Raw genomic sequence first — 10,562 nt, forward strand, 5'->3', positions numbered from 1 at the left:
AGAATATGATGTCCTAGGTCGTGTAGAATTTTGATGCATGTTTCTGTCTCACATGTCACAATGCCTAAGATAACAGATGATACATAATTGTTAAAATGCATTGAAATTATTTGTTCAAATCAAAGAAGGACGCATAGCTTCAATTTTCTTAAATGTGAGGTGATGTATATAAGTTATTACATGCTTACATATACACTTGTCTGTGTATCTGTCCTTGTATCTGTCCGTTCATTGATCGATCCATCCAAGAAAGACAGCTGTCAGTAATACAGCAAAGAAACATCTGACTAATTTCTTGATTTTAAAAATGTGAAAATTACTTCATTTTCATTACAGCAATATTATTTGTAAGTTTAATAAAACTTATTTTAAAAACCATGAACAACTCTTATCTGGCTACTACTGAATATAAGGATTCTACAGGCTCTAGTTACTGCTGAGTTACTGAAGTATGTCATAATAACTTGAGGATTTAATTGCTATTAATCAATTCAATTATATAAAAAAATTTAAGAAAAATTCTTCAGCAAAGAATTATGGTCTATGACTCTTTACTGTACTTGTAAATCCTTGATTTAGAAACCTCACGAGCATAGGCACGTGCTTTTCCCGTTATTAAGGATGACATACACACAGATGTATTCTTAGTGGTTTAAGAAACCAGATGTCCCTGTACCACTGAGTTACTTGCTTGATACTGGCAACTTTGTCAGATAGTCTGGGTGTTACGTTGTAGGACAATTCACTGAGCCACATGGTCAGTTTGAACCGCAAATTTGGCTATTCAAACTCACCAGGCACTCCTTGGAAACCCTATCCAGGGTCACTGAGTCAGAACCAACTTGACAGCACTTAACAGCAACATTTTTTTTTTTTTTTTCTTCTGTTGGTGGGAGGGGTTATTTGGGTATGTTTCCTGAAGATAAAAATGTAAATCCATCTCCTTTTCTTACCAATTTGAGCTTATAAGTAGCGGTGCAAATGTATTATGCTTCAATGATATCGTATCTAATAAATAGCTTGTTGTTGAGTGCCGCCGAGTCGGTTCCGACCCATAGCGACCCTGTACAAGGTTTCCGATGCTGTAAATCTTTACAGGAGCAGAACGCCTCATCTTTCTCCCGCAGAGTGGCTGGTAGTTTCGAACTGCTGACCTTAAGGTTCGCAGTCCGATTCGTAACCACTACGCTACCAGAGCTCCAATAGCTTAGCTAATGTGATTATACACTGTTACAGATCACCTATTAATCTGTATTCAACTATTGCTAGGGACCATAAGAAATACAGAGATGAAGTTAAGACATTTGCCTCACAGAGCCTTTTATCTTTGGACAGACAAAATATGCCATATAAATATATGGTGGTGGTGGTGGTATGCCTTGGAGTTGGTTCTGACTCATAGCTACCAGCATAGGGTTTCTGATACTGTAAATCTTTATGGAAGAAAAAAACCTCATCTTTCTCCTCCCAGACTATCTGGTAGTTTCAAATTTCTGATCTTGAAGTTAGCAGCCGGATTCATAACCACTACGCTGCTATTTGAAATTTATATGTAATTATAGAATTTGTGTCTAGAAGTCGCCCTTCAAGATATCATTGGGTTTAATTTATTTTTCATTCAATAAATAGCCTGTTATTGATAGACATTTTCTATACTGATGGTTATTTATTAACTGGAATATGACCAGCTGCTGTCCACTCACTTCCAACTCACTGTGACTCTATGTGTGTAAGTATAGAATTATGTGCCTTGGAGTTTTCAGTAACTGGTTTTTGTTTTGTTTTGTTTTTTTCTTAAGTTTTTATGGAGAATTGAGTGATAGTTTACATGGGAGAACATCAGCTTTACACTCATACTATCGTATTTTGATTCATTTTAATGATTACTATTCCCTCCATGCATCATCGTTCAACAGCATTTGCTTTTATTCCCTCTGTTTTATTTATTTATTATTTTAGATGTACACCGAAGCACTCAGGAATATATAACCATTCAAACAACCAAAGGGTACACCCCACAAACCTGCCCCCTGGCCGTCAGCACACAGCCCCTCTCCCTCCTTGAGTCTAGAGTCCCCAGCCATTCCATCTCTCTATGTCATCATCTCTGCCTCCATCTCTGGCGTCACTGCTTCTCTGGATAGGGTCCAGCACTCCGATCTTCTCTCATGGTGGTCCCAGGGTCCTCTGCTTGTGGACTGCAAGATCAACCACTTCCCTCCTTTTAAGTAACTGATTTATTTTAAATAGAACACCAAGGCTTTCTTCAGAGGAACTTTTAGTGGATTCAAACTTCCAACCTTTCAGGTAGCAGCTTAGTGTACAAATCATTTGCACCATTCAGAGTCTCCAAAGGGACACAGACATTCTTAAAGCTAAGAGAGGAGTCCTGATGTGGTGCTGTAGCATAAGCATTGGACCGCAAACAAGATCGGCAGATCAAACCTACCAGCCACTTTTTGGAAACACTATATAGAGTGACTATGAGTCAGAACTAAGTCTATGGTGCTTAACTACAACAAAAAAAGCTAGGGGAAGGCTCTCTGGTGATTTCAGTCTGGAGTGCTATTGGCCAATACACTTTCTCCTCATATATAACTATCTAGTTATCAGACATTTCGTATTTATAACGATAGTGATAAATCTACTAGACAACTCTTTTTCACATTAATGATATATGCCATGGTTTGAGGCAAGAGTGATGTGACTTGTTAGGGTTATAATTATGTATCAACTTAGTTGGGCCATGGTGTTCAATGGTTTGGTAGTTATGTAATTATATAAACTGGCAGTTATATAATGATGTAACTTGCATAATCATCTAGTCATCCTTCATTTTGTAATCTGATGTGATCATCTTTCATTTTTTGCAGCATAACACCAATTTTTGCATAATGATCTGGTCTTTGGAACCTAGCCATTTTGATAATTAAGGAGTGAGTGTATTTGTAAAGTACACTTTCAGAGGGCAAAAGCACATCACTAACTTGTTGTTGTTGTTGTTGTTGTTAAGTGCCATTGAGACAGTTCCAATTCATGGAAACCCTGTGTAGAGTTTCTGAGGAGCAACTGGTGGATTTGAACTGCTGACCTTGTGGTTAACAGTCCAGTGCTTACCCTACAATGCAACAAATCACTAATATAGCAACCAGTACATAAAACCTCATCTCTAGTTGCCTGTGGGCAAAATAGTAAAATACTAAGAAAGAGAGGGAAATCAAAACATGACAGAAAAATGAATCCACTTCTCAGACCCAAGAATGATGTTGTTAGGTACTTTTGAGTCTGTTCCAACCCATTGTGACCCTGTATAGGGTATCTGAGGAGTGGCTGGTGAGCTTGAACTGCTGACCTTGCAGTTCAAACTGACTTTGTAGTCTAATACATTAACCCGCAGTACCATACATACTGCGAAACCATACATGGCCAAGGGAAACAAAGCAGCGATGCATTTCTCTACCTTCTCAATGGTGAAGCAAGCAAGCAGAGGAGCAGGCTAAACTCAGACTGCGAAACGTGAGCTGCTCTCACAGGAGGGAAAGAAGACATTGTCATTAAACATGGCAGAAATATGGACGATGGATACAATCCTAAATTCATGTTTGTGTTCTAAGGAGCCTGTGTACACGATCCAGTAAATGTCAGTAAAATATTACTTTAGAAACTTTATATAAATGTTTGAAAAGATAAACATCAGTAAATATTACTTTTAGGTAAATCATTTCAAATCAGTGTTATCAAAGTCTGCGTATAGTTAATGTAACTTTGGACATTGGAAAGATTAAACAAAAACCTATAGAATTCATCAGTTTTCACACTGACATACACAAAAGTATAAAGACCAGAGGAATAGAAATAGAAAGCAAACACATATATTATATGTTAGACAATATTCTAAACCATTTAAAATAATCATTCACTTAACTAACTGGAGTGGGGATTATGACCTTTCATCCCTACTTTCCAGATAGATACCTTGAACACTAGAATAGTTGAAATTTTAGTTTAAGGTCCAATAACTAGTAATTAGTAGAGGTAGGATTTGACCCCAAGGTGCATAGTTTTAGCCACTGTGCCACAGATAGATGGGATGGAAGGTGGTAGAATTTAAATTTGCTTTTTGTTTAAAAAAAATTTATTCCACTACTTTGGGAAGAAAGAATTAGTCATAGAAAATAGTATACTGTCACATGCAAAAAAATTATTTTGCTCAAAAGCATGTTTTTGCTTATTTACTTAAAAATATCTTGCACAACAACACAATTCATTTGAAAGCACTCATCTGGAGATTTAAAAATACAGTGATGACTTTCTTTTCTTTCCTGAAATTTCTCATGGAGTAAGTGTAACACTCTAGTCAAATGGCTTGGGGCATGATAGTGTGTAGATTGAAGCTAAAAAATTCTAATGCATATTATATTAAAACAGTCTTTTATTTTGCAATCACCTGTCAACTCATTTGCCTCTATTAATGCAGCGTTAATTGTGACAGACACATGTTGAAGTAATTATTGTTTAAACTGTCTCTCAAAAGCGTGCGGCATTTCCCCATCCTCCCTTTGGGGAGGTAGGTGTGGTGATACAGTGTCTTCAAAGACAGTAGTTTTTCTATGAGCTATTTAAATCACCTGCCATTTTTCATCACATGTTAAAGTGAGTTTTTGTTTTGTTTTTGCACTACACACGTTTACCAGATTTTCTGTAACCTTGGGAAAAAGTTACATTGAAACAACTTCCCTTTTATTCATGGGTAGGAGACTACTCTCACTGCTATGAAGAAAAGAGTAGGAGGTATTTAAGAAGGAAGACACTATAAATTGTCTAGACAGGAAATGATGGTGTCTTGCACTAAGGTATTGGCAATCAAACTGAATTGAGTAAAATTATATTTTTGAGATAGGAGCTCTGAGACATGTTGATAAATTGAGGGATTAAAGAAAGAGAGAAATAGATGATGCATGGCCCTGTACTCAGGTTTCTGATGTTGTCGTTAAGTGCCGCCATGTCAGTCCCAATTCGTATTTACCCTATATAGGATTTCCGAGGAGTGCCTGTTGGGTTTGAACCTCTGGCCTTACAGTATAAACTGACATTGCAGTCCACTGCTTCTCCTCCAATAATGATGATAATGCCATTCGTAAACTAGGGAAGAGAAGCGAATATTATTGAGGAATGGCTTGAGTTCTATTATTGTTGTTAGGTGCCCTTGAGTCAGCTCTGACTCAGAGACTCTGTACAACAGAGCAAAATACTGCCTGTCCTATACCATCCTTCCAATCTGTATGTCTGAATCTTTTATTGTGGTCACTGTGTCATTCCATATCTTTGGGGGGTCTTCCTAGTTTTCTATGACCCACTACTTTATCACACCTGATCTCCATTCCAGGAACTAGCTGGTCCCTCCTGAAAACATGGTCCAAGTAGGTGAGTTGAAGTCTCACTGTCCTCCTCTCAAATGCATTCTGGTTGTTCACCTTTCAAGATAGATTTATTAGTCCTTCTGATAGTCCACAGTATTTTCAATATTCTTTGTCAACAATTCAAATTCATCAATTCTCCAGTCTTCCTTTTTCATGGTCCAACTTTCATATGCATATCAGGTGATGGAAAGTACCATGGAAAGCACTCAGTACTTGAGGACTAAGGTTTACCTTAGTCCTCAAACTGACATTATTGCTCTTTAACACTTTCAAGAGGCCTTGTGCAACAGAATTGCCCTATGCAATACATCCTGGGATTTCTTGAGCATTGATTGTGGATCCCAAAAAATGAAAACCTTGACAATGTTGGTCTTTTCATTTATCATAATGTTGTTTGGTTCAGTTGTGAGGATTTTTGTATTCTTAACATTAACTTTAAGCAGACAATACCAGAAATATGTTTACCTGTACTTTATTGACTACGTAAAGGCTTTTGATTGTATGGATCATGACAAAATATGGACAATATTGTGAAGTATGAGTATTCCTGAAGACTTAATTGTGTTCATGAGGAATCTGTTCATGGACTGAGAGGCAGTTCTTAAAACAGAACATGGGAACAATGAATGGTTTAAAATTAAGAAATGTGTGTGACAGGGTTGTATTATTTTGCCATACGTATTCAACCTGCATTCTGAGCAAATAATCCAAGAACTTGGGTTATATGAAGAAAAATGTGGCATCAGGATTGGAGGAAGACTCATTAACAACATGTGATATGCAGATAATACAACCTTGCTTGCTGAAAGTGAAGAGGACTTAAAATATTTATTGATGAAGATCAAAGACCACAGCCTTCAGTAATGTAAAGAAAACAAAAATCCTCACCACTGGACCAAAAAACAATGTTCTTTGCTGGGGACCAGCCTGGACAAATTATTGGGGAGACTCTTGAAAGAGGATGTGGAGTTGGTGAATGGAAAAATTAAAATAAAAAAAAACAACACTCAAATAGTCAATGGGTCATTTTGAGTCTCAGGCAGATGATGGTAATGATGACTCTGTCTGATGACTCTCTTTATTTCAAAATTGTTGCTTCTTATATCCCCTTTAGAATATACTATGATCTCATAATAGTCACGTACAAGCAGTTACAGATCAATCAAATATTATATTGTTACATCAAAGGTACAAGAGGAACCATTCCTGCGCCTCTATACTCCTTAGTTACTCCTTAGGTACCTTGATAACGTCTGTCTTCTGTGAGCGACTCTGTTTCTCTCTAATCATCCCTAAAATGTCAGGTTAATTTTAAACAAAGTCATACATCTTAATTTCTAACTTTACCAACATCTATTACTTTGTATAGATTCATTAGTTACAAATTACAATCAAAAACACAATTTTTACTATAACTGGTCATATATATAATTGATCAAACAATAAAAACAAGAACATAAAAGTACCCTAAAGTTTCATAGTTAAGAACAAAGCAGTAATTCTCTCATGCTAACAATTTCTCAAAACTTCTAATCAAACTCCTACCTCTGTTCCCAAGCTCTCACTGCCCTTAACTGTCTCCAAGGCTGCTTTCTAATGGCCTTAATGCCCTTGACTAAAACCACATGAAATGTTTCTTACAATTTAAGCTTGAACTGCAAAAACTTTAGCTAGTGTCGTTATCTCTAAGGTTAAAACTTATTGTTAATGTCAAAAATAATTTTTATAACTACATAAGATTGAATATGGTGTGGAAGTTAATGTTAATGTGAAAGGCAACTATTATAACGTGAGGTTTGTTTAAAATATCTAATGATTATGCATGATTTTCTAAAACTTCTTATAAAGAAATCAAAAATAAACTATTTTTCCAAGGGAAAGCTAGAAACCGCTTGGGGCCCCTGCATGAATCATCCCTTGTAGCTTTGCTAACCAAGGGGGCATTCATTGTCGCTCTGCTAAACAATGAACTTTTCATGAATAAGGCTTCTCGTTGTTCCGCTCCTTGGCAGGATGGCGTCCGCCAATTCTTATCAACAGAGAAAAGATTCAAGTTGTCAAGGACTTCATTCTTCTTGGATCAACTATCAACACTCATGGAACCAGCAGTCAAGAAATCAAACAACATATTGCATTAGGCAAATCTGCTGCACAAGAACTTTTTAAAATGTTGAAGAGCAGATGTCAGCTAGAGGACTAAGGTGCGCCTGACCCAAGCCATGGCATTTTTAATAACCTCATATGTATGCAAAAGCTGGACAGTGAATGCGGAAGACCACAGAAGAATTGATGCTTTTGAGTTATGGTGGTGGAGGAGAATATTGAAAGTGCCATGAGTTGCCAAAAAACAAACAGATCTGTGTTGGAAGAAGTGCAGCCAGAGTGCTCCTTGGAGGCCAGGATGGTCAAACTTCATCTCTCATACTTTGGACATATTGTCAGGCAGTACCAGTCGCTGGAGAAGGACATCATGTTTGTTAAGGTGGAGAATCTCTGGTAGCGTAGTGATTACGAATCGGCCTGTGAATCACAAGGTCAACAGTTCGAAACTACCAGCTGCTCTATGGTAGAAAGATGAGTCTTTCTCTATGCTACCACTATGCTACTTTCCTGTCTCAAAACTTCTTGCCTTGGTGTTTTCACCAATCCTGATCTGTTGTATCTTAATCTGTAGGAGCTCTGGTAGCGTAGTGGTTACGAATCGGGCTGCGAACCTTAAGGTCAGCGGTTCGAAATTACCAGCTGCTCCGCGGGAGAAAGATGAGGCTTTCTACTCCAGTAAAGATTTACACCCTCGGAAACCCTATACAGGGTTGCTATGGGTCGGAACCGACTCGATGGCACATAACAACAACAACAATGCTACCAGAGCTGCTTCCATTTTACAGATAAAGACAGTTAAATGGCAATGAAGGGGATGCTATGGAAGCACACGCAGAGGAGGTGGTACTAAGAAAATGCTCAGAAAGGATATCTCTTATTCCTCTTGCTTAGTATATACCCTAATGAGATTTAGTTGCCATTGGTGGATGACCTGTTGAAAAACTACTGACTTACAGACGTGGATACAGTTATAGATGGTCATTGTGTGTTGTTAAGGGCCCTCAAGTCAGTTCCACTCATAGTGACCCATTTTAGGGTTTCTGATGAGCAGCTGATAGATTTGAACTGGCGACCTGGTGATTAGCAATCCAGTGTTTATCATATAGTCCCATACCTGGAGCCCATTGATGACTATTATGAGCACAAACTAGATCAAATTCTAAAGGACAAATGAAGAAGATTCAGCAATTATGACAGAAGTACTGGATGCCATATGCTTTGCTCCAATAGATTCATAGTTCCACTTCACAAACTCATAATAGAAGGCAATTTAATTAAAAGTTAATGGAATAAATTAATACCACTTCCATATCTTTGTATGTGTCAAGAGCATACATTTTTACCTCAGGAAAGTCAGCCCAGTGTTCTTTCTTGTCTAAGTTAAAACAATCTTTAAATATCACACATTTAGTATAAGGCATATTGACACAAACTTGGTCTAAATGTTTGCTGAGATGATTTTCTCAGGTAAACATACATTTTCTAATTTATAAATGGACTAGCTGAGTTAAAGGTCAAAGCAGGACCAAACCACCTTATAAAATTTCTTCACAACATTATCAGTCCAAGGGCTTAGTTTCTCTCTTAATAGATATCACTCCACTCCCACCCCGAGTCCTGGTATAGCGATAGACTGCTAACCTTAAGTTCAGTGGTTCAAAATCAAATCCTCAGAAATCCTGATCAGGGTTGCTATGCCTCAGAGCAAACTTGACAACATTTAACAGCAACCACAGAAGATAACAACTCTATGAATTCTGAGTAGGACTGTAAAGGCAGAGGCCTTATTCAGTTTAGCATGTTGAAGTGGTTAAGAGTGAAGACTTGAGCTAAAATCGAAGCTCTACCAATTCTTAGCTGCGCAATCTTGGGCAAATTAGTTCATTTTACTGTTCTTCAGTTTTCTTATTGGATTAAAAGACAGTGATAATTATACTTCCTATTTGAGGAGTAAGTGAATTAGGAAGCGTGTAAGTGTTTAGAGAGCAATTATCAGATGACTTACACTCCTTTTCTCCCAATTATCAGATGACATACTGTCTGCCCTGACCTCAGCTGTGTCTTCCCCAGGAAGATTATGGTTAAGCCTCTATATATGCTGTTGTTGTTGTTGTTAAGTGCTGTTGAGTCAGTTTGGACTCATAGGGACCCTCTGTAGGGCTTCCAAGGAGCAGATGGTGGGTTTGAACCATCTATCTTGTGGTTCAAACCGACCTTGCAGTCTAGTGCATTAACCAGCACAGTGCTAAAGCACTCAATTGCTAACTGAAAGGTCAGCAATTGGGAGAAAAAAGGCAGCTCTTTGGGAGAAAAAAGTGACAGTCTGCTCTGTAAAGATTATAGACTTGACAACCCTAATGGAGCAATTGTATTCTGCCCTCTAGGGTCATAAAAGTCAGAATCATGGAAATGAGGTTTTGGAATTTTGAAGAATTCCTCCCAATATAAAGACCACACAAATGCTTTATATCAATATAGGACTAACTTATAAGAAAAATAATGAGGGGTTATCATCGTCCTCTCACTAATTCCTCAGAGAGATTATGGTATTGAGTCAGAAGAGCTTTGTTTGCCTTGATAGATATACCCAAACTGTCTTGATTACTTCCAATAGAAAGTCAATGTTTGAGACTCTAAGTAGGTGTGTTACATTTTCTCTTATAAAACAACAGCAACAATCAGAGAAGAAGCATTTTGTGAATCATTTGGGAGAGTAAAACTGGTACAGGATTTGGATTCAAAAGAACCTGGGGACCATCAACGGAGAAGAGCCGAGAGCGGGACCCTACCCAGAGAAACAGAGATGTCTGAGATGAAGACAGAGACGATGACGTGGAGTAATGAAGCGGCTGGGGACTTTGGATCAAGAGAGGGAAAGGGACTGTGGGCCAAAAACTGGGGGTGGGGGTGAGGGTGAGGGTGGGAGTGGGAAGTGTAGGGGGATTTCTAGGATATACCCTTTGGTTGGTTGATGATGCATGGAGGGGATTGGAACCATGGCAATGAGATGATATACGATGGAATGAATGTAAAACTAAA

The sequence above is a fragment of the Chrysochloris asiatica genome, unplaced genomic scaffold (genome assembly GCF_000296735.1).
Source record: "Chrysochloris asiatica unplaced genomic scaffold, ChrAsi1.0 scaffold00270, whole genome shotgun sequence".
Lineage (NCBI taxonomy): Eukaryota > Metazoa > Chordata > Mammalia > Afrosoricida > Chrysochloridae > Chrysochloris > Chrysochloris asiatica.